Source organism: Pseudophryne corroboree, chromosome 8 (genome assembly GCF_028390025.1).
Source record: "Pseudophryne corroboree isolate aPseCor3 chromosome 8, aPseCor3.hap2, whole genome shotgun sequence".
Taxonomy (NCBI): Eukaryota; Metazoa; Chordata; class Amphibia; order Anura; family Myobatrachidae; genus Pseudophryne; species Pseudophryne corroboree.
In genome coordinates, this window is record NC_086451.1 from 246,258,457 (window position 1) to 246,286,250 (window position 27,794).

Below are 27,794 nucleotides of genomic sequence, written 5' to 3' on the forward strand. Positions count from 1 at the left end.
ACTGTATCCCCACCCATAGTCATGGTATATTTTAGATAGCCTAATGAGACACTCCAGCAGCATTGCCAATGATTCATGTAAAACCTGTGTGCAAACAGTATCTCTATTGAATGCAAAGTACAGTAACAGTACAGTATACAGTATTACCAGAGCCTTACCTGACCAACCTGATGCCCTAGGCTAGATTTTGGCTGATGCCCCCTTGCACAGATGCTAGTTCCGCCTCTAACCCTGCACCCCTTTCCCAGCACCATCACCCATTTTGGTGCTCCTACCCCCTATATTTTAAATAGGAACAGTGTGCACATTTAGTGCCAGACCAAAACGGTGCATGTTCTTGCTGGGAAGGGGCATGGCAACACAATAATTCCCCCAGTTGAAATTACACAATACAGTACTGCAACTTTATTCACATTATATCATGCAATAGTGTCTCTTATTCTCATTACATCATATGATAGTACCACATTACTACTCACAGTATTGCGCCTTATTCACATTACACCACACCACATTGGTCTTTATTCACATTAGACCATGCAGTAGTGCCCTTTCTTTATGTTACCGTAATGTGCATAGACCTCGCTTATCCCTATTGCCCCTGTGTATTTTAGCTAGGGGATTGTGACACTCCTTCAGCATTGCCCCGTGGCCTGCAAAACTTATGCCATCTCTCACTCCATATCCGAGCGCTGCCTGCTATGTGGTGGGGGTTCAGGTGCGGCGGACATTTTGCCAGTGTGCTATGCGATCAAGTCCGGTGTACTGTAATGTGCATAGACCTCGCTTATCCCAATCGCTCCTGTTTATTTTAGCTAGGGGATTGTGACGCTCCTTCAACATTTCCCCGTGGCCTGCAAAACTTATGCCATCTTTCACTCCATATCCAAGCGCTGCCTGCCACGTGGTGGGGGTTCACGGTCGGCGGCCATTTTGTCAGTTTGCTATGCTATCGAGCCCGGTGTAACGTAATGTGCATAGACCTCGCTTATCCCTATCGCCCCTCTGTATTTTAGTTAGTGGATTGTGACGCTCCTTCAGCATTGCCCCATAGCCTGCAAAATCTGGGCTCCGTAGCCTAGGGCCTCCATGGGGCAAGGAGTCACAGGTGGTAGCCATTTCTATTGAGTCTGCCCTGCTACAGGATTGTATGTGTACCGTACGGTGCATAGAACCTTAACAAATAGAACCGCTCCTGCAGCTTTGCCTTGGTTTATGTGAATAAGAAAAATAATAAAGTGTCTGGAAAAAACTAACATGCATTCGTACTTTAGGAATCGAACCCGGGACTCTGAGTATAGTAAGCGGAACACTTCACCACTTCGCCGCAGACAGATGAATAAATTCATTGGTTTTGATTATGCTGTAATGGCTATGGGATTAGGACGCTAACATACAGTACTGTACAATATTCCTAATCTCAATAGGCAATAGTGAACTTCTAACACGTCCATTTGCGTCAGTGTACACTACTGGTTTTATGTTGTTTTGTCTGCGGGACTTGGATGCTCACATATTCATAAAGTACTGTAAATGGATCATATACTGTATGCTGTGCTATTTGCGTCTGTACCGTATATACTGTATTAAATAATGCAGCGTAATGAGTATTTACTGTATGCAGCGTAATGAGATGCACTAGTAAAGTAGTCCTTACTATATATTTCAGTATTGTATTTTATGGGAGACCACACGCATGCGCAGTGGTGATTGTAAAAAGCGACATCTGGTGGATGATCGCAGGTATTACACGTAAAGGTAACGCCAAACGCTCTGTCTGCCTCCGTGCGATTGGGCACGCCTCTCTGTGACTAGGCACGTCTCCCTGCGCCCGGTACGCTGCGTATGCCTGATCGGGACAAACGCCTCAGCCAGTCAAGATAACGGTGGCTACATCTGTATCTCAGATGTTACAGATATTACACCAAGTGCAGCAGAAGCACAGGTAGGGTCACCTCAATGAGGCCTATGTTGGTTCTACAGAAGTCATCACAGAAGAGATCAGTGACTCACAGGATGAGCCTGAGCTGAAGCCAAAGACACTTTCTGATGATGATAAATTACAATCACATGTTAATAATGGATTTACAATGTATGACGACTGACAGCACTAAATGTACCCAGTAGATAATGTTCATATAACATTCTACTTACAGAAAGCTGTTGCAGTATAATGTACAGTATGGCGCATGTTCTTCTTATTTTGTATTTATAAATGTTTATTTTGTGTAAAAATTACTTATTAAATAATTTTTTTACATTTGTTCCTATTTTCATCATAATGATTGGAAAAAAAATTGTATCTGCAAAATGAAACATTTCAGGTAAACAAGTATTTAAGCCGCAGGGTTCTAAGCATGTTGCAATACTGACTTTCAATTACTAGGTACTTAAATTGCAGATTTGAAAATACTAGAACATACTGTATTTTCATGCACTAGAGTTTACACTCTAAATCCAGGACAGTACAATATAATATGTACAACATAGGAGGATGAGCAACAGCTGAAACTGGTCATCAGAAAGAAGATGCTTCTATTCCAGAGCAAACACTTAGTGGCTGACAGCTTGTCAGACTTGTTTTTTTTTTTTTTTTTTAGAAATGACTGTGTTGTTTGATGGCATTATACACAGGGTAAAGGCCAGGCCATTTTAATAGCATTGTAGGCCCTGGGCAAAGCAATGCAGTGTGGCCCCTACCCACCCATTCAGAGGAACCAATTAAAAAAAAATCAAAACATGCCCCGCCTGCACTGTTTCTCTACATGCTTCCATACAGTGAATGGCTTTCAGCCATCTGATTGGTGGATAGCTCCAGCCATTGACCAATCAGATCAGCATGTTGACAGTCAGTCACTTTCTGGCTGCAGGCTGAGAGGCAGGTAGAGAATGCTGTCTGGCTGCTCTGATTGTGTGACCACCCGCCACCTCTGCTTGCAGGTCCCTAGAATTGTGGGGTCCTGGTTAGCTGCCATGTGTGACTATACGTTAATATGGCACTGGGTCAGGGCCAGAGCAGAGCATGCATTATATTGCAACAATACACTGTTCTAAAAGGGTATGCAGTGAAAAAAGGTTGATGTAGTTTATCAAAACAAAAAAGGGTTAACAAGTTTACACTGAACATTGCTTTCTACATTTATTGTTTATAGCTGAATAAAGCTATTTTGTCTCTTAGTGATCCTTTAACTATTATTTGAACAAGTCTACAATTTCTTTAACGTATATACTATAAATTATAATACGACTACTGCAAAAATAATAACATTTAAGTACTTCATCATTAAAATGAACAATGAGTTGTGAAACACTTTCACAAACTTAATTTGTAATCCACTGCCCATCAATGTCAATTGATTATAATATTTTGAATACATTTAACTCAATTTTAAACTATATAACATTCCCACTCAAGGATTTGCAAAATAACCAATATACTGGGGATGCGGTTACGATACCGCTAGTCGGGATCACAATGCCGACGCGTAATCCCACCTAGCAGTGAAAGACTGCTGCCGGAATCCTGACACCACAGAATTTCCTCCCTCTATGGGTGTCCACAACTTTCTAGAGTGCTTGTCCCGCTGCCAGCATACTGGTGGACGGGTTCCCACTGTCAGTATACTGATGGCCGGGGTCCCGCCCGCTGGTTTTTCATACTGATTCCATATACAGTATTTACTAAAGCTAGAAAATAGTGTCTGGGATCTGTATACCATACAATATTCCAAATGAAGCCTTTTCTGTCTGTTCTGAACAAACTTGTTTACCCTTTTCTACATCAGTGGCAAAATTTACTAAAATTCGATTTTGGTGATTTAAGGGATTTGGCATTTAGTTTAAATTCGCTCTCCATTCGATTTGGGTCGAACAGATTTACTAAAGCCCAAATCGAATGTCAAATCGATTCTAAAGGCAGATTTAATTGAATTTCTGAAAAACAACAATGTTTTCCCATAGAACAACATGAAATCCCCAAATTTACTAAAGTTCGATTTGAAATCGACCTCAAAATCGAACCTCAAATCTCCAAATGTTTAGAATGATTTTAGACATTCCATTATTGCGTCTAAACCCATTGTAAAGATAGGAAATTGATATTGAGGACTTTGTAAGTACCCAAAAATACATAGGGCAGTGTGGAAGTAGCAAGTAGCAAAAATGGATGCCCAAGGCTATGGTATGTTGTGCACCTACAGTGCATCCGGAAAGTATTTACAGCACTTCACTCTTTCCAGCCTTATTCCAAAATGGAATAAATTCATTTTTCACCTCAGAATTCTACACACAATAACCCATAACGACAATGTGAAAAAAGTTTGAGATTTTTGCAAATTTATTAAAAAATAAAAAACTAAGAAATCACATGTACATAAGTATTCACAGCCTTCACTCAATACTTTGCTGATGCATCTTTGGCAGCAATTACAGCCTCAAGTCTTTTTGAATATGATGCCACAAGCTTGGCACCTTTGGGCAGTTTATGGGCAGTTTTGCCCATTCCTCTTTGCAGCACCTCTCAAGCTCCATCAAGTTGAATGGGAAGCGTCGGTGCACAGCCATTTTCAGATATCTCCAGAGATGTTCAATTGGATTTAAGTCTGGGCTCTGGCTGGGCCACTCAAGGACATTCACAGAGTTGTCCTGAAGCCACACCTTTGATATCTTTGCTGTGTGCTTACGGTCGTTGTCCTGCTAAAAGATGAACCATCGTCCCAGTCTGAGGTCAAGAGTGCACTGCAGCAGGTTTTCAGCCAGAATGCATTAATCTTTCCCTCTATCCTGACTAGTCTACCAGTTCCTTTCGCTGATAAACATCCCCACAGCATGTTGCTGCCACCACCATGCTTCACTGTAGGGATGGTATTGGCATGGTGATGAGCGGTGCCTGGTTTCCTCCAAATATGACGCCTGAAATTCACACCAAAGAGTTCAATCTTTGTCTCATCAAACCAGAGTATTTTGTTTCTCATGGTCTGAGAGTCCTTCAGGTGCATTTTGGCAAACTCCAGGTGGGCTGCCATGTGCTTTTTACTAAGGAGTGGCTTCCGTCTGGCCACTCTACCATACAGGCCTGATTGGTGCATTGCTGCAGAGATGGTTGTCCTTCTGGAAGGTTCTCCTCTCTCCACAGAGGAATGCTGTAGCTCTGACAGAGTGACAATCAGGTTCTTTTTCACCTCCATGACTAGGGCCCTTCTCCCCTGAACGCTCAGTTTAGATGGCTGGCTAGCTCTAGAAAGAGTCCTGGTGGTTCCAAACTTCTTCCATTTATGGATGATAGAGGCCACTGCGCTGACCAATTAAGCTGTAGGAACATCTAAAGGATGATCAGTTGAAATAGGATCATCCTGCGTTCAATTTTGAACTTCATGGCAAAGGCTGTGAATACTTAATGTAAATGTGAGTTCTTATATTTTTTAATTTATAATAAATTTGAAAATATCATGAAAAAACTTTTTTCACATTGTCATTATGGGGTATTGTGTGTAGAATTTTGAGGGGAAAAAATAATTTATTCCAGTTTGGAATAAGGCTGTAACATAATCAAAATGTGAAAAAAGTGAAGCACTGTGAATACTTTCCGGATACACTGTACCTACACAATGCAAAACACCACCTGACTGAGAAAACCCTGGAGGATCAATATGAGCATCATCAACCGCTTCATGAGTTGAATAGAGCACATATTTATACTTATAGACATACATTTTTTATTTTGCAATCGATTGCACCAGAGCACAATATTGGGCAATTTTGCAAAAAAATTCATTAAAATTTAAAAAAAACATGAGTGAAGTAACTGCCTATCCTGACTCATCCCATGATGCCTACATCCTACATCCTGTCTGTCAAAAATCCTGTTGGACAAATGCAAGAGGGATGGTTGTTGTGTAAGATACCAGTTTGTGTTAATAAAGCATCTAATAAAGAGGCACATATAGCCACCCAATCCATGACAGAATTAGTGATGTGCACCGGAAATTTTTCGGGTTTTGTGTTTTGGTTTTGGATTCGGTTCCGCGGCCGTGTTTTGGATTCGGACGCGTTTTGGCAAAACCTCCCTGAAATTTTTTTGTCGGATTCGGGTGTATTTTTTACAAAAAACCCTCAAAAACAGCTTAAATCATAGAATTTGGGGGTCATTTTGATCCCACAGTATTATTAACCTCCAATAACCATAATTTCCACTCATTTCCAGTCTATTCTGAACACCTCACAATATTATTTTTAGTCCTAAAATTTGGACCGAGGTCGCTGGATGGCTAAGCTAAGCGACCCAAGTGGCCGACACAAACACCTGGCCCATCTAGGAGTGGCACTGTAGTGTCAGACAGGATGGCACTTAAAAAAAAATAGTCCCCAAACATCACATGATGCAAAGAAAAAAAGAGGTGCACCAAGGTCGCTGGATGGATAAGCTAAGCGACCCAAGTGGCCGACACAAACACCTGGCCCATCTAGGAGTGGCACTGCAGTGTCAGACAGGATGGCACTTAAAAAAATAGTCCCCAAACATCACATGATGCAAAGATAAATTAAAGAAAAAAGAGGTGCAAGATGGAATTGTCCTTGGGCCCTCCCACCCACCCTTATGTTGTATAAACAGGACATGCACACTTTAACAAACCCATCATTTCAGCGACAGGGTCTGCCACACGACTGTGGCTGAAATGACTGGTTGGTTTGGGCCCCCACCAAAAAAGAAGCAATCAATCTCTCCTTGCACAAACTGGCTCTACAGAGGCAAGATGTCCACCTCCTCCTCATCGTCCGATTCCTCACCCCTTTCACTGTGTACATCCCCCTCCTCACAGATTATTAATTCGTCCCCACTGGAATCCACCATCTCAGCTCCCTGTGTACTTTCTGGAGGCAATTGCTGCTGGTGAATGTCTCCACGGAGGAATTGACTATAATTCATTTTGATGAACATCATCTTCTCCACATTTTCTGGAAGTAACCTTGTACGCCGATTGCTGACAAGGTGACCGGCTGCACTAAACACTCTTTCAGAGTACACACTGGAGGAGGGGCAACTTAGGTAAAATAAAGCCAGTTTGTGCAAGGGCCTCCAAATTGCCTCTTCTTCCTGCCAGTATACGTACGGACTGTCTGAATTGCCTACTTGGATGCGGTCACTCATATAATCCTCCACCATTCTTTCAATGGTGACAGAATCATATGCAGTGACAGTAGATGACATGTCAGTAATCGTTGGCAGGTCCTTCAGTCCGGACCAGATGTCAGCACTCGCTCCAGACTGCCCTGCATCACCGCCAGCGGGTGGGCTCGGAATTCTTAGCCTTTTCCTTGTAGCCCCAGTTGCGGGAGAATGTGAAGGAAGAGCTGTTGATGGGTCACGTTCCGCTTGACTTGACAATTTTCTCACCAGCAGGTCTTTGAACCTCTGCAGACTTGTGTCTGCCGGAAAAAGAGATACAACGTAGGTTTTAAATCTAGGATCGAGCACGGTGGCCAAATGTAGTGCTCTGATGTCAACAGATTGACCACACGTGAATCCTGGTTAAGCGAATTAAGGGCTCCATCCACAAGTCCCACATGCCTAGCGGAATCGCTCCGTTTTAGCTCCTCCTTCAATCTCTCCAGCTTCTTCTGCAAAAGCCTGATGAGAGGAATGACCTGACTCAGGCTGGCAGTGTCTGAACTGACTTCACATGTGGCTAGTTCAAAGGGTTGCAGAACCTTGCACAACGTTGAAATCATTCTCCACTGCGCTTGAGTCAGGTGCATTCTCCCTCCTTTGCCTATATCGTAGGTAGCTGTATAGGCTTGAATGGCCTTTTGCTGCTCCTCCATCCTCTGAAGCATATAGAGGGTTGAATTCCACCTTGTTACCACCTCTTGCTTCAGATGATGGCGGCAGTGCCGTAACTAGGCATTTTAGTGCTGTGTGCATGGAATGGCATTGGCGCCCCCCCATGCAAGATAGGGGCAGTGCGTGCCTAAGGCTTGCAAAAAATATATAGGGGCGTGACTTCATGGGGTAGGGGCGTGGCCACAAAATGCCACCAATTCATACTACGGTGCACAGTAGTCTCCATTATTCAAATGACGCTGCACAGTAGCGCCACTACACCAGGTAGAGCCCCTTTTACACATTACGGCAGACAGCGTTCCCCTTTTTACACATTACGGCAGACAGCATCCCCTTTTTACACATTACGGCAGACAGCGTCCCCCTTTTTACACATTACGGCAGACAGCGTCCCCTTTTTACACATTACGCCAGACAGCGTCCCCTTTTTACACATTACTGCAGACAGCGTCCCCTTTTTACACATTACGCCAGACAGAGTCCCCCTTTTGCACATTACGGCAGACAGCTTCCCCTTTTTACACATTACGGTAGACAGCTTTCCCTTTATACACATTACGGCAGACAGCGTCCCCTTTTTACACATTACGGCAGACAGCGTCCCCCTTTTACACATTACGGCAGACAGCTTCCCCTTTTTACACATTACGGCAGACAGCGTCCTCTTTTTACACATTACGGCAGACAGCTGCCCCTTTTTACACATTATGACAGATAGCGGCCCCTTTTTACACATAACGGCAGACAGCGTCCCCTTTTTACACATAACGGCAGACAGCGTCCCCCTTTTTACACATTACAGCAGACAGCGTATAGCGCAGAGTAGGGAGCAATGTTGGTGGGTGGGTGAGTGAGGATAACAGAGAGAGTGGGTGTAGGGATCAGTGAGAGTGAGAGTAGAGAGTAGTGAGGGGGTTTTAATTCATAGATCCATTTAGTTTAAAAAAAAATTCGATTCAATCACTATTACCTTTCCTCTCCAGTGGGGTTCTGGTAACTGTATGGGGCCATAGCCATATAGAGATGACCCTGCAGCGCTGACAGCACTCTCATGAAGAACGGGCAGCCGCAGTGAGTGTGACTAGAGAGCTGCCATAGATAACCAGCTTCTCCGGTTCCCATCGACACTGCAGCCTCTCTCCTGACTGTGCGGTGTGGAGGTGGTACCGTCGGGCTGCTGGAGTCGGAGAGCTGAATGAGTAAACCGCGCGGTCAGGAGAGAGGCTGCTGTGTAGATGGGAGCTGGAGGAGAGGTGCAGATGAGACCGGCTCAGGGAGAATCGCGGGTGGCACAGCATCGCGTCCGGCTTCCGTCAGGCAGCATTGCGGGCGGCACAGGCAGCATCGTGGCTGGCTTCCGTCAGGCAGCATCTCGGGCGGCTTCCGTCAGGCAGCATCGTGGGTGGCACAGGGCCATGCACCTCCGCTGGTGGGGACAGGCACCTCCACTGCTTAGGGAAGATAACATTGTGGGGACTCGGATGCGGCAGCGACGGGGTACGGCGGCGCCTACAGGGTAAATACTAATACCCTGCTTGCCCGCTTCCTGTGTGTGCTAGCGGATGCGCCCCCAGTGCACATGCGCTGTGTGCAACACAACGCTAGCACACACCTAGTTACGGCACTGGATGGCGGGGCAGGTTCAGGAGTGTTTGCTGGTGCTCCAGTCTTCGACACGCGGTGGCTGAATGCCGAAAGTGGCCCGCAATTCTTCGGGCCACCGACAGCATCTCTTGCACACCCCTGTCGTTTTAAAAAAAAATTCTGCACCACTAAATTCAATGTATGTGCAAAACATGGGACGTGCTGGAATTTGCCCACATGTAATGCATGCACAATATTAGTGGCATTGTTTCGATGTCACAAATCCCCAGGAGAGTCCAATTGGGGTAAGCCATTCTGCGATGATGTTCCTCAGTTTCCGTAAGAGGTTGTCAGCTGTGTGCCTCTTATGGAAAGCGGTGATACAAAGCGTAGCCTGCCTAGGAACGAGTTGGCGTTTGCGAGATGCTGCTACTGGTGCCGCCGCTGCTGTTCTTGCTGCGGGAGGCAATACATCTACCCAGTGGGCTGTCACAGTCATATAGTCCTGAGTCTGCCCTGCTCCACTTGTCCACATGTCCGTGGTTAAGTGGACATTGGGTACAACTGCATTTTTTAGGACACTGGTGACTCTTTTTCTGACGTCTGTGTACATTCTCAGTATCGCCTACCTAGAGAAATGGAACCTAGATGGTATTTGGTACCGGGGACACAGTACCTCAAGCAATTCTCTAGTTCCCTGTGAATTAACGGTGGATACCGAACACACGTTTAACACCACCGAAGCTGCCAAGACCTGAGTTATCCGCTTTGCAGCAGGATGACTGCTGTGATATTTCATCTTCCTCGCAAAGGACTGTTGGACAGTCAATTGATTACTGGAAGTAGTACAAGTGGTCTTCCGACTTCCCCTCTGGGATGACGCTCGACTCCCAGCAGCAACAACAGCAGCGCCAGCAGCAGTAGGCGTTACACTTAAGGATGCATCGGAGGAATCCCAGGCAGGAGAGGACTCGTCAGACTTGCCAGTGACATGGCCTGCAGGACTATTGGCTTTCCTGTCTAAGGAGGAAATTGACACTGACGGAGTTGGTGGTGTGGTTTGCAGGAGTTTGGTTACAACAAGAGGAAGGGATTTAGTTGTCAGTGGACTGCTTCCGCTGTCACCCAAAGTTTTTGAACTTGTCAATGACTTCTGATGAATGCACTCCAGGTGAGGTATAAGGGAGGATGTTCCTAGGTGGTTAACATCCTTACCCCTACTTATTACAGCTTGACAAAGGCAACACACGGCTTGACACCTGTTATCCGCATTTCTGTTAAAACAATTCCACACCGAAGAGGTGATTTTTTTTGTAATTTGACCAGGCATGTCAATGGCCATATTCGTCCCACGGACGACAGGTGTCTCCCCGGGTGCCTGACTTAAACAAACCACCTCACCATCAGAATCCTCCTTGTCAATTTCCTCCTCAGCGCCAGCAACACCCATATCCTCATCCTGGTATACTTCAACAGTGACATCTTCAATTTGACTATCAGGAACTGGACTGCGGGTGCTCCTTCCAGCACTTGCAGGGGGCGTGCAAATGGTGGAAGGCGCAAGCTCTTCCCGTCCAGTGTTGGGAAGGTCAGGATTCGCAACCAACTCAATTGGACTCTCCTTGGGGATTTGTGATTTAGAAGAACGCACAGTTCTTTGCTGTGCTTTTGCCAGCTTAAGTCTTTTCATTTTTCTAGTGGGAGGATGAGTGCTTCCATCCTCATGTGAAGCTGACCCACTAGTCATGAGGAACATAGGAGAGGGCCTCAGCCGTTTCTTGCCACTCCGTGTCGTAAATGGCATATTGGCAAGTTTATGCTTCTCATCAGATGCTTTTAATTTTGAATTTTGGGTAATTTTACTGAACTTTTGTTTTTTGGATTTTACATGCTCTCTACTATGACATTGGGCATCGGCCTTGGCAGACGACGTTGATGGCATTTCATCGTCTCGGCCATGACTAGTGGCAGCAGCTTCAGCACGAGGTGGAAGTGGATCTTGATCTTTCCCTATTTTACCCTCCACATTTTTGTTCTCCATCTTTTAATGTGTGGAATTATATGCCAGTAATATATCAATAGCAATGGCCTACTGTACCGTACTGCTATATATATACTGGTGGTCAGCAAAATTCTGCACTGTCCTCCTACTATATACTGCGCACAACTACAATGCAGCACAGGTATGGATGGATAGTATACTTGACGACACAGAGGTAGAGCAATGGACTACTGTACCATACTGCTATATATATACTGGTGGTCAGCAAAATTCTGCACTGTCCTCCTACTTTAATACTGCGCACAACTACAATGCAGCACAGATATGGATAGTATACTTGACGACACAGAGGTAGAGCAATGGACTACTGTACCGTACTGCTATATATATACTGGTGGTCAGCAAAATTCTGCACTGTCCTCCTACTATATACTGCGCACAACTACAATGCAGCACAGGCATGGATGGATAGTATACTTGACGACACAGAGGTAGAGCAATGGACTACTGTACCGTACTGCTATATATATACTGGTGGTCAGCAAAATTCTGCACTGACCTCCTATTATAATACTGCGCACAACTACAATGCAGCACAGATATGGATAGTATACTTGACGACACAGAGGTAGAGCAGTGGACTACTGTACCGTACTGCTATATATATACTGGTGGTCAGCAAAATTCTGCACTGTCCTCCTACTATAATACTGCGCACAACTACAATGCATCACAGATATGGATAGTATACTTGACGACACAGAGGTAGAGCAATGGACTACTGTACCGTACTGCTATATATATACTGGTGGTCAGAAAAATTCTGCACTGTCCTCCTACTATATACTGCGCACAACTACAATGCAGCACAGATATGAATAGTATACTTGACGACACAGAGGTAGAGCAATGGACTACTGTACCATACTGCTATATATATACTGGTGGTCAGCAAAATTCTGCACTGTCCTCCTACTATATACTGCGCACAACTAAAATGCAGCACAGGTATGGATGGATAGTATACTTGATGACACAGAGGTAGAGCAATGGACTACTGTACCGTACTGCTATATATATACTGGGGGTCAGCAAAATTCTGCACTGTCCTCCTACTATATACTACAATGCAGCACAGATATGGAGCATTTTTAGGCAGAGAACGTAGATATTTGCAGCACACTGAGCACAGATATTTGCAGCACACTGAGCACAGATATTTGCAGCACACTGAGCACATATATTTGCAGTACACTGAACACAGAATGTGAGAGAACGCAGCCACGTCCTCTCGCTATCATCTCCAATGCACGAGTGAAAATGGCGGCGACGCGCGGCTCCTTATATAGAATATGAATCTCGCGAGAATCCGACAGTGGGATGATGAAGTTCGGGCGCGCTCGGGTTAACCGAGCAAGGCGTGAAGATCCGAGGCTGCCTCGGAACCGTTTAAAATAGGTGAAGTTCGGGGGGGTTCGTATCTTGACGAACCGAACCCGCTCATCTCTAGACAGAATGCATATTTTTTTATAAACAATTTATTCAAAATGCATATTTTTATATCATTTAAAAAAAAGAATTCAACATCGTGCTCTGCTCCAGTCAATTGCATAATCGCGCAAAAAAACAACAAAAAACCTACATCAATTATGTTTTCATGTTTAAAACAGTGTAAAGAGAGAGCTTCCCCTTTAATTTGTGTGCGTGTGATACATTTGGACCAATAGGAAGCAATGATGGTGTTCTATTCCATTTTACTTTCGATTTTGCTGGGGATTTCAATGGGGTTTTGAGGTTCGATTTAGAAAGGGATTTCATACATTCAATTCTAAATCCCTTCCAAACATGAATCCACATAAAATTCGATTTGAAAATCATTTTCAAAATCGAGTTTTAGTTAATAAGGCTATTTTCAAAAAGTTTAGAAACGCCAAAAGAGATTGATTTCAATTGATATGGAAGATTCATAAAGTCCTTTCCAAAATATAATTTTAGTAAATATACCCACAGATCTCTAACAATTTTCAAGAAAGTTTTATTTCAGTCTTTCTTAATGCACCTGACATAGGGCAGTATCCAATTAGCCGTGGTAATTTACCGGACTAATTGGCTATCCAATTAGCAATGATAAGCAGGAGCTTATCCCTGATGCCGGCACTTATAGGGGATCATGCATTATCCACGATGAGTGCCCCTTAGACCCACGTAAGTGCTTCAAAAATTTCCATGCGAAAAATGGATGATTTTCACGGGACCTAATTGGATAGGGTGATAAAAAAGTACAAAATAAATACCTGTTTTTCACACCAGCACCACTGTGGCGGGTAATTGGATACCCCCCAAAGATTTTCAAAGACTTTTCTAAGACAAACACATAAAACCATGGCAATTATAAATAAACCTAAACCTAGCTACCACCCAATGTATGGACATAATTACTAACATTAAATAAGTCTAGAACCCTCCAGTGTATAATGGAACCTGCCTCTGGCCATTCTCTTTCAATTGAGTTGAGTTGAGTTGAGTTGCTTAACAACATAGCTTCTTTAATTCATATTTTGTGGGCAGATAATATCAGGAACTTTATGTCTGTGACTGAGCTGGCATTCCTGTGTTGATGTATTTATGTTGGGTCTTCAACATGCACCAACCTCAGAAAATGTCTCATTATGATCAGAATACATTTTATTGAAAAGTCTGATTTTCCATAACTAATTCCTACAGAGAATAATAATGATGATGATAGTATGTTCAAGCCTGCTACAGTCAGAGATGAAAATCTGCAATATAGCTATAAATGAAACTATGCCAGCTATGGGTAGAACTGTTCAGTCGGCTCAGGACAGCATATATTTGCCTGATACTGGCAGCTCCAGGCAATAAGACAGATTTACCTTAACAGGCATCCCTGTGAGAAATCCATATTACATTTGTTTATATTTAATACTAAGATACTTACCATATGTATCAGTGCTTGGAGAGAGATAAAGCGGAGAGAGATAAAATGTACTTTGTTTCTTCTTAGTATCATGCAGTATTAAAATGTTGCAACATAGTAAAACAGTTGCATTTGAATGACATGCATGTCAATGTTGACACTAAGGCTGGATACCAGAGCCGTAACTAGGTGTGTGCCAATGGTGCCTTGCCCACAGCGCATATGCACTGTAGGCGCACCATCTGGCATCACCACCCGCACGGCCGCTCAATAAGAATAAATCTACCAGGACCCAGGAGGCGCCCACCGCACCGCAGCTCCGCACGAGTGAAGAAACAGGAAATAAACTACAGCTCCCAGCAGCCCTTGCTGTAGGAAGCTGTAGTTTATTTCCTGTTTCATCACTCAGTCAGCGTGGGTCGGGCATGTGATGCTGCCCCCGCGCTCTTACTGTTGCCGGCCCCACAGCGCAGCACTGCAGGAGAGGAGACAGAGGTACAGCCCTCACTGCTGGGAGCTGAGCTCTCTGGCTGTCAAGGGGCGGAGCCAAGCGCAGGCAGACATTACAGTCAGAAGGCCCACACTCCGGAGGAGCAGAGGTGACAGGAAGTGTGTAAGTCTGTCACTCTCTTCCAGCTCTCTCCTTCATCTCTACCTCTGATTAACACTCTCTCCTCTCTCTTATCTTTCTTATCTCTCCCCCTGTGTAACATTCTCCCCTCTACCTTATCTCTCCCCCTGTGTAACACTCTCCCCTCTACCTTATCTCTCCCCCTGTGTAACACTCTCCCCTCTACCTCATCTCTCCCCCTGTGTAACACTCTCCCCTCTACATTATCTCTCCCCCTGTGTAACACTCTCCCCTCTACCTTATCTCTCCCCCTGTGTAACTCTCCCCCCTACCGTATCTCTCCCCCTGTGCAACTCTCCCCCCTACCTCATCTCCCCCTGTGTAACACTCTCCCCTCTACCTTATCTCTCCCCCTGTGTAACACTCTCCCCTCTACCTTATCTCTCCCCCTGTGTAGCTCTCCCCCCTACCTTATCTCTCCCCCTGTGTAGCTCTCCCCCTACCTTATCTCTCCCCTTGTGTAACTCTCCCCCTATCTTATCTCTCCCCCTGTGTAACACTTCCCCTACCTTATCTCTCCCCATGTGTAAATTTCCTCACTACCTTATCTCTCCCCATGTGTAACCCTCCCCCCCACCTTATCTCCCCCCCTGTGTAATTCTCCCCCTACCTTATCTCTCCCCCTGTTTAACTCTCCCCCTATCTTATCTCTCACCCTGTGTAACACTCCCCCTATCTTATCTCTCCCCCTATCTGATCTCTCCCCCTGTGTAACTCTCCCCTACCTTATCTCTCCCCCTACCTTATCTCTCCCCCTGTGTAACTCTGCCCTACCTTATCTCTCCCCCTGTGTAACACTTCCCCTACCTTATCACTCCTCCTACCTTATTTCTCCCCCTGTGTAACTCTCCCCCCTATATTATCTCTCACTCTGTGTAACTCTTCCCCTATCTTATCTCTCCCCCTATCTGATCTCTCCCCCTGTGTAACTCTCCCCTACCTTATCTCTCCCCCTGTGTAACTCTCCCCTACCTTATCTCTCCCCCTGTATAACACGCTCCCCTACCGTATCTCTCACCCTATATAACACTATCCCCTACCTTATCTCTCACCTTCTTGTATAACACTCTCCGCTATCTTATCTCCCCCCTGTATAATCTCCCCTATCGTATCTCTCCGCCTGTATAACACTCTCCCCATAAAATCTCTCCCGCCATATAACACTCTCCCCCACCTTATCTCTCCCCTACCTTATCTCTTACCCTGTATAACACTTTCCCCTATCTTATCTCTCCCCCTGTATAACACCCTCTCCTTCCTCCTCGTTTCATCTGTATAACACCCTCTTCTTCCTTCTCTCTACCTCTGTATAACATTCTCTCCTTCCTCTTCTCTCCCTCTGTATAACACCCTCTCTGTGCTCCCTCCGTATAACACTCTCTCCTTCCTCCGCGCTCCCTCTTTATAACACCCTCTTCTTCCTCTTCTCTCCCTCTGTATAACACTCTCTTCTTCCTCCTCTCTCTCTGTATAACACTCTCTCCTTCCTCCACGCTCCCTTCGTATAACACTCTCTCCTTTCTCGTCTCCTTCTCTGTATAACACCTCTTCTTCCTCCTCTCTCCCTCTGTATAACACCCTCTTCTTCCTCCTCTCTCCCTCTGTATAACACTCTCTCCTTCCTCCACGCTCCCTCCGTATAACACTCTCTTCCTTGTCTCTCCCTCTGTATAACACTCTCATTTCTTCTCGCTCCCCCTGTATAACAGCGCCACCTTTCTCCTGGATCTGATGCTCCGCCCCCCCTTGCAGTGTCTCTAGGGAGAGACATGATGACCTAGGGGTTTGAGGAGGAGGCATTCTAGCTCACAGTGCAGCAACAGCAGCCCAGTGACCTCCGGTGACCTTTTCCCCACCTGCCGTCAGTCACAGAGCTTGGGGTGGTGAGTGATGTTTGAAACAAGAATGTTATTTTATATTTCTCTACCTTGAGTAATGTGTAAAATGGGACTCTACCTGGTGTAAAGTGTGTAAGTGGCGCTACTGTGCGGTGTAATTTGAGTACTGGAGACTACTGTGCAGCGTAATATGAATTGGTATTATTTTGTGGTCACACCCCTTCCCCTGGAAGCCATGCACCTACAGTTTTGGCGCGCGCCTACGATGCGCGCTGGCCCTGTTTTAAATATTGGGGGGGGGGGGGGGGGCGCGCCGATGTTATTTCTTGCACACAGCGCTAAAATGTCTAGTTACGGCACTGCTGGGTACACACTTGCCGATAGCACATTAGATGTGACATTGTGCAAGATCTCTCCTGCAAACAATATTGTTCATACAGACTGAACGACATTGTTTGCTTCTCGTCAGTGAGGGCATGTACCCACATCCAGGTGCATGCCGTCTTGTACAATATCTTTAGATTTCAAGGTGAAAACTAAAGATATTGTACATCGTAATCACCCGCGGGAGCGCATATCATTAATGATATAGTGATTACGCACTGGACGATATGACCAATGTATCGTCCGATCTGCCGGATCAGACGATATATCGGGTGCACATCGCCAAGTATGTACCCAACCTTAAACCTTAATTAAGATAAGTTGGAGACAACAAAGATTATTATTTCCAAATATTTTAAAGATTGTTGTAGTAGGAATAGTCAATTCCTATGCAAATATAGGTAGAAAGGGCCGCATGTGTCTTGTCCAAGAATGTTAATACAGGTTGAGAGTCCCATATCCAAATTCTGAAATACATAATATTCCTAAATACAGAATTTTTTTTAGCACGACTGATATACAGTAGTGACACCTTTGCTTTCTGATGGTTACGTGTACACAAACTTTGTTTAATGCTGAAAATTATTAAAAACTAGTGTTTAAACGCTACTTCGCTCACGTGGATGTCTGTTATTGCTCAGCGGAACGCAGTTTACAAAGGCTGTAGTGCCATCTAATATTGTGAAGTACTGTATATTTTATATTGTACACATTAATCAGAAAATTTCTTTGTAAACAATATGTGCAGTTTTTCCTTCAAGAACTAGCATAAAAAGATGCTTTTGGCTACTAACTCGTGAGCAAGCCACATAAAGCTGCTCATGGGAGAAGCAGCTAGTCTATGCCTGCAGCCCCGAGCGTTTTTCCCTGCGACTTATTGATCATAATAGCAAAGCAGGTGCTTACAGGAAACTGCAGATTCTTGAGTTTGAAAGGAAAATTGTTGGGAATAAGGAGTATATTATTATTACATTTTATTTATAAGGCGCCACAAGTGTTTCGCAGCGCTGTACAAAGGGTATACAATAGAACAGTACATGGAGACAGAACTTAACATAAAGTAAATTAATAACAAAAATAGAGTACAGGTAACAAAGAGCACCACAATTCTCAATACATAATACAGCTTAGATGTAAGTAGAGAGGGAGTAAGCAGCGCGCTACTAGGGGCTGGCGGCCATAGATAGAGATGAGCCTTTACCAGCAAGAGAAAGTGTGGGTAAAGATGGTCGCTGAGTGGGAGAGAGCTGTGAGTGAAATGTGTCGAGAAAAGGGCTTTGACAACAAGAGGAAAGAAGGCCCTGCTCTGAGGAGCTAACAATCTAGTGGGAAGGGGTAACAGACAGATGACATGAGGTGCAAGCAAGCGGGAGGTAGCCTGATGGCAGGATGTAAACAAAGCAGAGATGGTCAGGGGGATGGATGAGCAGTCTCATGACTAGGTTATGCATCAGAAGGGTATGCTTTGATGAATAGGTGGGTTTTCAGTGCCAGTTTGAAGATTTGCAAGGTCGGGGAGAGTCTAATGGAGTAGGGGAGCACGTTCCACTGAAGGGGTGCAGCATGGGCAAAATCTTGAACTCGAGCAAGGGAAGTAGTGACTAGGGAGGAGGAGAGGAGACGGTCATTGGCTGACCATGGGGGTTGGAAGGAGTATGAAGAGAGAGGAGGTTGGAGATGTAGGGAGCAGTGGAATTAGAGATGGCCTTGTATGTGAGGGTGAGGAGTTTGAAGAGGATTCTGTAGGGGAATGGGAGCCAATGCAGATTTTGTCGAAGGGGAGTGGCAGGAGAGGAAGATAAGCCTAGCTGCGAAGTTGAGGACCGATTGGAGGGGAGTAAGATGGGAGTGAGTGAGGCCAGTGAGGAGAACGTTGCAGTAGTCGAGCCGTGAGATGACCAGTGAGTGGATAATAAGTTTAGTTGCACTCTGGGAGAGAAATGGCCTGATGTGAGCAATGTTGCATAGCTGGAACCGGTAGGATTGCACCAGAGCTTGGATGTGGGGTGCAAAGGAGAGGGAGGAGTCAAGAGTGACCCCCAAGGAGTGAAGTTGGGGAACAGGGGAGATGATGATGTTGTCAACAGTGATACAGATATTGGTAGGGGGTGTTGCTCTTGCTGGGGGAAAGATATGAGTTCAGTTTTGTCCATATTGAGCTTCATTGAATGCTCCGACATCCAGGAGGAGATGGCGGAGAGGCAGTTGGAAACCTAAGAGAGGACAGAGGGGGACAGATCAGGAGAGGATAGGTAGAGTTGTGTGTCATCAGCATAGAGGTGATACTGAAGGCCAAAGGAGTTAATGTGCCCATCCAAGGAAGAGGTGTACAGGGAGAACAGAAGGGGGCCAAGGACAGAACCCTGAGAGACACCAACAGGAAGGATGGAAGGGGGTGAGGTGGTGCCAGAGGCAGACACAGAGAAGGAGCGGTTAGTGAGGTAAGAGGTAAACCAGTCAAGGACAGTGCTAGAGAGGCTAATGTTTTGGAGTGTGCAGAGGGGGAGAGGATGATCCATGGTGTTAAAGGCAGCAGAGAGGACCAGAAGGATAAGCAGAGAGAAGTGGCCCCTGGATTTGGCCAAAAGCAGGTCATTGATGACTTTCACCAGGGCAGTCTCAGTATAGTGGAGTGTGTGAAAGTCAGATTGTAATGGATCAAGGATGGAATTGTCAGAGAGGTAGCTGGTAAGATGGCTGAAAACCAGTTGTTCAAGTAGTTTGGAGGCGGATGGGAGAAGACAGATGGGATGGTAGCTAGTGGGTGATGAAGGGTTGAGGGTGTTGTTTTTTAGAATAGGTGAGACCAGAGCATGTTTGAATGGTGAGGGAAAGATGCCGGGAGAGAGTGATAGGTTGAAGAGGTGAGCAAGGTGGGGACAGGCAGTGGGGGAGAGGGAGCGGAGAAGATGGGTGGGGAGAGGGTCCAAGGGGCAGGTTGAGGGGAGGGAGGATAAGATGAGGGAATGGACTTCCTTGTCTGTAGTCGGGTGGAAGGAGGACGGGGGGATAGATGGAGGTAAGGGTGATGGGGGCAGAGGGGCAGCAAAGGGGTGACGGGAGGATATATTGTGTCGGATTTCCTCAATTTTGGAAATGAAGAAGGAGGCAAAGTCAGTGTCAGTGAGGGAGGATGGGAGGCGAGGAGGAGGGGGGCGAAGGAGAGTGTTGAAAGTTTCAAAGAGATGGCTTGGACTGGAGGACTGACAAGAGATGAGTAGATGGAAAAAGGATTGTTTGGTGAGGGAAAGAGCAGAGCTGTAGGAGGAGAGAATAAACTTGAAATGGAGGAAGTCCACCAGAGAGTGAGATTTCCTTCAGAAGCGTTCAGCGGAGAGTGAACATTTTAACAGAATCATTTTAACAGAATTAACAGAATCTTGTTAGTTTGGTGTGCCATGGTTGGGGTTTAGAGCGGTAGAGGGGGAGAGAGGAAAAGGGGCGCCACAGAGTCGAGAGCAGAGGTTAGGGAAGAGGTATAGAATGAGGCTGCCTGGTTGGGACAGGTCATGGTGGAAAGAGGAGAGAGGAAAGTCTCAAGGGAGGACAGGATAGCAGGGTCCAGAGACCCAAGATTGCATCTTGTGATGGTGGGTCTGGGCGTGAAGAGGAGAGGGGATGATGAAAGGGTGAAAGAAAGCGAGAGGCAGAGGCGTCACTAGGGTTGGTGTCACCCGGTATGGTAACTCATGGTGTCACCCCCCATGGACCTCCTTCCGTATCACACCACGCGGAACCCTTAGTAATGTTTTTGTACTAGTTTTAGAGCACTTGATATCGTGAGTCCAGGACTGCCGTGGAGCTTCTGGGGAGTTCAAGGGAAATCGCATGCGATGATCACATGCGATTCATCTTTCTGATGTATGGCCACCTTCAGGTATGCATATGTATTTGCAGGTCCCCACTTACAGATGTGTCCTGTTATACGCTTGCTGCAGGAGACAGATTATCCTGGTGCTGCCACATCGCAGCATGCTGTAGCTTCCCACAGATAACAAAGGGCCTAATTCAAACCTGATCGCAACAGCAAATATTTACTCTTCTGGGCAAAACCATGTGCAGTGCAGGTGGTGCAGAGGTAACATGTGCAGAGAGAGTTAGATTTGGGTTTGGTGTGTTCAAACTGAAATCTAAACTGCAGTGTAAAAATAAAGTAGCCAGTGTTTACCCTGCACAGAAACAATATAACCCACCCAAATCTAACTCTCTTTGCACATGTTATATCTACCCCACCTGCAGTGCATCATGGTTTTGCCCATCAGAGACATATTTTCCTTTTGCGATCAGGTCTGAATTAGGCCCAAAATCCATTGAAATGCTAATAGTCAAAGGTGTGTGTATATGCAGGCACCCGCTAGCGGCCTGAACATTACTGCAATAACTACAGGTATCATGGGCATTGCTTCCCCCCAGTAGTACAAGTAGAAAAAACGGCTTAGTGGGGCTGTGCATGCGCGCCACAGGCGCGCATCGAAAAAATGGGCGTGGGCGTGGCCATGTGCCACAAAGGGGCATTGCCAGTGAAAATTACGCCCCCATTTCTCGTCACTCTGGGAACATTAATTAACATTCCATATGCACCTTACCTTTATGGTGGTTTCTCTGAGGAATGGGGAACCTCTGAAGATACGTATCCTCCCTGGTCAGTCTTTAGTCAGTATTCACTTTTCATGTAGGAAATCACATGGTCTGGAAGATGCCTGTTTGTGGAGGAATATAACCAATGTCATCGTCACACAACAGAGGTTCAACCATATTCATGCCAGCTGTGTCACCTTCTACCCCCTGTGTCTCTCAGTTACACCATTATCTTCCCCCCTGCGTCTCCTAGCCACACCATTATATCCACCCTGCATCTCTCAGCCACACCGTCTTCTCCCCTTTGATACTCTCAGCCACACCGTCATCTCCCCCTAGCGTCTCTTAGCCTTCGTTCCCCCAATCATTCATTCTGTGTCTCTGAGCCTGCGTAGTCCCCCCCTTTATTCTGTGTCTCTCAGCCTGCGTTCCCCCCCTCCTTCATTCTGTATCTCTCAGCCTGTGTCCTCCCCCTTTATTCTATGTCTCTAAGCCTGCGTCCCCCACTTTCATTCTGTGTCTCTAAGCCTGCGTCCCCCACCTTCATTCTGTGTCTCTAAGCCTGCGTCCCCCACCTTCATTCTGTGTCTCTCAGCCTGCGTCCCCCACCTTCATTCTGTGTCTCTCAGCCTGCGTAGTCCCCCCCTTCATTCTGTGTCTCTCAGCCTGCGTCCCCCACCTTCATTCTGTGTCTCTCAGCCTGCGTCCCCCACCTTCATTCTGTGTCTCTCAGCCTGCGTAGTCCCCCCCTTCATTCTGTGTCTCTCAGCCTGCGTCCCCCACCTTCATTCTGTGTCTCTCAGCCTGCGTCCCCCACCTTCATTCTGTGTCTCTCATCCTGCGTAGTCACCCCTTCATTCTGTGTCTTTCAGCCTGCGTCCTCCACCTTCATTCTGTGTCTCTCAGCCTGTGTAGTCCCCCTCTTCATTCTGTGTCTCTCAGCGTGCGTAGTACCCCCCCTTCATTCTGTGTCTCTCAGCCTGTGTAGTCCCCCTCTTCATTCTGTGTCTCTCAGCTGCGTAGTACCCCCTCTTCATTCTGTGTCTCTCAGCCTGTGAAGTCCCTCCCTTCATTTTGTGTCTCTCAGCCTGTGTAGTCCCCCTCTTCATTCTGTGTCTCTCAGCCTGCGCAGTACCCCCTCTTCATTCTGTGTCTCTCAGCGTGCGTAGTACCCCCCTTCATTCTGTGTCTCTCAGCGTGCGTAGTCCCCCCCTTCATTCTGTGTCTCTCAGCGTGCGTAGTACCCCCTCTTCATTCTGTGTCTCTCAGCCTGCGCAGTACCCCCTCTTCATTCTGTGTCTCTCAGCCTGCGCAGTACCCCCTCTTCATTCTGTGTCTCTCAGCGTGCATAGTACCCCCTCTTCATTCTGTGTCTCTCAGCCTGCGCAGTACCCCCTCTTCATTCTGTGTCTCTCAGCGTGCGTAGTACCCCCCCTTCATTCTGTGTCTCTCAGCGTGCGTAGTACCCCCTCTTCATTCTGTGTCTCTCAGCCTGTGTAGTCCCCCTCTTCATTCTGTGTCTCTCAGCGTGCGTAGTACCCCCCCTTCATTCTGTGTCTCTCAGCCTGTGTAGTCCCCCTCTTTATTCTGTGTCTCTCAGCGTGCGTAGTACCCCCCCTTCATTCTGTGTCTCTCAGCCTGTGTAGTCCCCCTCTTCATTCTGTGTCTCTCAGCGTGCGTAGTCCCCCCCCTTCATTCTGTGTCTCTCAGCGTGCGTAGTACCCCCTCTTCATTCTGTGTCTCTCAGCCTGCGCAGTACCCCCTCTTCATTCTGTGTCTCTCAGCCTGCGTAGTACCCCCTCTTCATTCTGTGTCTCTCAGCGTGCATAGTACCCCCTCTTCATTCTGTGTCTCTCAGCCTGCGCAGTACCCCCTCTTCATTCTGTGTCTCTCAGCGTGCGTAGTACCCCCCCTTCATTCTGTGTCTCTCAGCGTGCGTAGTACCCCCTCTTCATTCTGTCTCTCAGCGTGCGTAGTACCTCCCCTTCATTCTGTGTCTCTCAGCCTGCGCAGTACCCCCTCTTCATTCTGTGTCTCTCAGCCTGCGCAGTACCCCCTCTTCATTCTGTGTCTCTCAGCCTGCGCAGTACCCCCTCTTCATTCTGTGTCTCTCAGCCTGCATTCATCCCCTCCACCACCATTCTGTATCTCTCAGCTTGCATTCTCCCCCCCCCCCCCCCCCATTCTGTCTCCCTCAGCCTGCATCCCCCCATCCTTAACTTGTCACTCTAACTCACCTTGCACTCCAGGACAACATTCACGTAGCAGGAGGAAGTACTGAAGCAGCGGCTCTTCCTTCCTGCTACGACGCTGCGCTCCTAGCACGCAGCGCTGGACAAGCAAGAGCCGCTGTGTACGCCGCTTGGCTGTGTCCCTATCTGACTGTCAGTCCCGGCCGCGGGCGGGTGCGTAGCTGGCTCATGGAGCCGGCGGTGGTGCAGGCGTGATTGCAGGGGAGCTTGATGCCGCAGAGGAGGGGGTGCAAGTTTGAGTGTGCGGCTCTATTTGGTGTCACCCCATGGAAGGGTGACACCCGGGTGCGGGCCGCACCCCCCGCACCCCCCTCATGACGCCACTGGCGAGAGGGAAGGAAGAGTTTGAGAAATCAAAGAGATCACATTGGCGGGTATAAATACAGTATAACCTGCGCCACATCCCATTAAAATCTCTGCCTCAATTACATTCCTCTGCAGAGCAGTCACTTTAAGTTGTGTTCCATTGCATAAAAAGGGCAGAGTCAAGTGCCACAGAAGCATGATTGGAAAACCTACTTTAATTTATTTACATATAGTCATTTTGGACTTGAGGAGCCAGAACACTGCATGTGCTGAGTGTCAAGCATCTGGTTTTTCCTTTATTGCTTCTCTCCCTGATGTCACATCGAGATCATACAGTATATACATCAGTTTCTTTCTAGGTCACTAAGCTATACAATAGTGAAAACATGATTCAAATTCATCCAGTAGTTTTTGCGTGATGCCGGAACAAACAGACATACAAAAATTCAGAATGTTTTTTTCATCTCCATAGTTCATAAACAGCCCTAGAAGTATGTGTCTCAAAAATATTTCCATGTACAGGCACAACCCTTACAGTTCTATTATATGTGTAGATAGATATTGTATAAAAATATATATTCAGGCTGCGTGTATAAGGTGTTTGTGAAAAATAAATTAATTTGTGGGTACACACACTTTGTTTCATTCACAATATTATAAAAAATATTGTATAAAATTACCTTCAGGATGCATGTATAAGGCAGGGGCAAATGCAGGATTTACTGGGAGGGATTTCCATATTGCACACTTATGCACACTTACACATACCTAGTATACCACACACACACACACACACACACACACACACACACACACACACACACACACAAAAATACATAGCACACTATACAAATACATAGTACACCACGCACACACAGCAAGCCACACACATAAATAACACACTATACACATTGCACGCACAAATACATAGCGCACTATACAAATACATAGTACACCACACACACAGCATGCCACACACATAAATAGCACACTATACACATTGCACACACATATACACAGCACACTAAACATAGTACACCTCACACACAGCATACAACACACACATAAATAACACACCATATACAAATACACGTTGGACATGCTCATATACACGGCACACTACACATACATTGCACACCATACATACATTGCACACCACACACATACAAATTGTACACCACACACTTATAGACAATGCACATACATATACATAGCACAGCATACACACATATGCTCACCATGCACATGATTGCACACACACACACACACATATAGTACATCACATACACATTGTACACAAGATACAGCAGGCATCATTTGTTAAAGATCACCCACCCCCCACCGCCCGCCGCCGCGCGACACACACCTGTCTCTCCAAAGAAGAGCGGCTACGGGATACACCAACGACTCCTGGCTGCAGGTCTCATGGTCTCATGCAATGCACCATGGGAACTGCCTTAGAGGGGCTGTGCGCTGATGCTGCAGCTCCCTCTACAGCCAGCAAAGCCTCTCTGTCGATGTGGTGGAGGGCAGGCAGCTGCCACGTTACTGACACAGCTGCCTGCGCGCCGCACCATCTCTCCCCCCAAAAAAGGTTACAAATACATCAGTGAGCTGCGTGATGGATCGGCGGGCGCGTGGGGGGGGGGGGGTTTCCAGGTACTCGGAAACCCCCCCTGCGTGCGCGTATGATAAGGTCATAGAAAAGATTTGGACTAGGGCACACAGGTCAGGGCACTGATGAATTTCAAATACAAGGAGATATACTGTATATAATAGAACATAAGTTGAATATACAATATGTTCCTTTTCTTTTGAAGTGTTGATGGCCAGTAGGAATCCTTTTACTTTTTGTTTTGTTCAATTTCAGACGTGTTTGTTTGAAATATAAAACTACAATGTGTAGTATTGTTATTTCACAAGTCACAGTTCATAGCTGTATGTATGTCTGTATTGATCCTTTTCTTATTGATAGAGAAAGCATACCCAACTCACAGTGAGTCACCTGGTGCTGGTTATATAAAGGTTATGAGAAAGGGATGCAGTTTTAATGCCGGCTGTCGGAATCAGGAACCCAACGCCGGAGTCCTGACAGCCAACATACTACCAACTGTTGGAATGCCGACACCCATCCATAATTCCCACTTGGTTGGTGGGTCCATGCTTCTGGCCCGTAGCTTGCCATCGGGCCTGAAGCATGACAGTGCAGCGAGCCTGCAAGTGGACTGGGGGCCTCACTGCCAGTACACCGGCAAATGGGATGCCACTGTCGGTATACTGACAGCCAGCATCCCGTAAGCCGGTATATCATGCCCATTCCGTGATAAAGGCTCCTATAGAGCCAAAACCGGTCGACATACATTTGTAGCACTGTGAAGTTTCCAACTTTTCTAACACCTATGAGGTAATTTCACCTGCTTCCTTCATTCCTGCTTCCCAGTCCAAAATTTTTTTTGTTACATTAACTGTAAGGGTGTGGTGTTACCCTCTGTGACTGGAACGGAAAAATCTGATATCCAAAATATAGGAGACTCAACCTGCATTTGTAATTTATCTCTTTAACCAGGAAAACAGTCCAGCTAAATGGCTACAATGTAGCGCCAATGATTTTTAAGTCTTTGTGCTGCTGATAGCACAGAACTCCTAAGTGATTTTAAAGACACATTTTTTACAATGACTTCCTCAGACTCCCCATCTACCACAGAACAGGGACTTGAGAATTATACAATGGGGTATATTTACTAAGCTCCCGATTTTGACCAATTTGGTGTTTTTTGTTCAATTTCCTAAACTCAAATCTCGGCAGTGATGAGGGCATTCGTATTTTTTTTACGGCTGTGTTGTAAAAATACGAATGAATACACCATCGGTCAAACGCGGCTGTTTAGGTATAGAACTCGGTCATTTACCATGCATTCGTATTTGAAATCTCTACCATGAAAATGCATTTGCGGCCATGAAAAAAACCAAATCGTAAAAAAATGCGGAAAAAATATAGACCTGCTTTTGAGAAGCGTGTTTACATGTGTTTCCAATTCTACATTAATCACACCTGAATTTTTTGACCTTTAAAAGGGACCCAAGCACATTTTTCTAATCTCTCACTCTGAAATGGCTGCTGCCGTGTGTAGTACTGATTTCTTGTTTGCTGGGGGATACCTGAGACTGCTCCATGAGGCTACAATAAACCAGGGCCAGGAAACTGAACATGGTCAGCAGGTTGTACAGGTGCCGCGGAGGCCTCGTTTTTTTAGGGGGCGTTTAAACTTGAATGCATTGGCCGACGACCAGGTCATACAGATGTTCCGGCTAAATAGAAACAACATTTTCCGTCTGTATGACCTTGTCAAACTGGACCTAGACCCTGAGACAGCACGCTCTCGCTCTGTCTCAGGCCTGCACAAACTCCTGGCTGTGTTGCACTTTATGGCTACTGGTAGC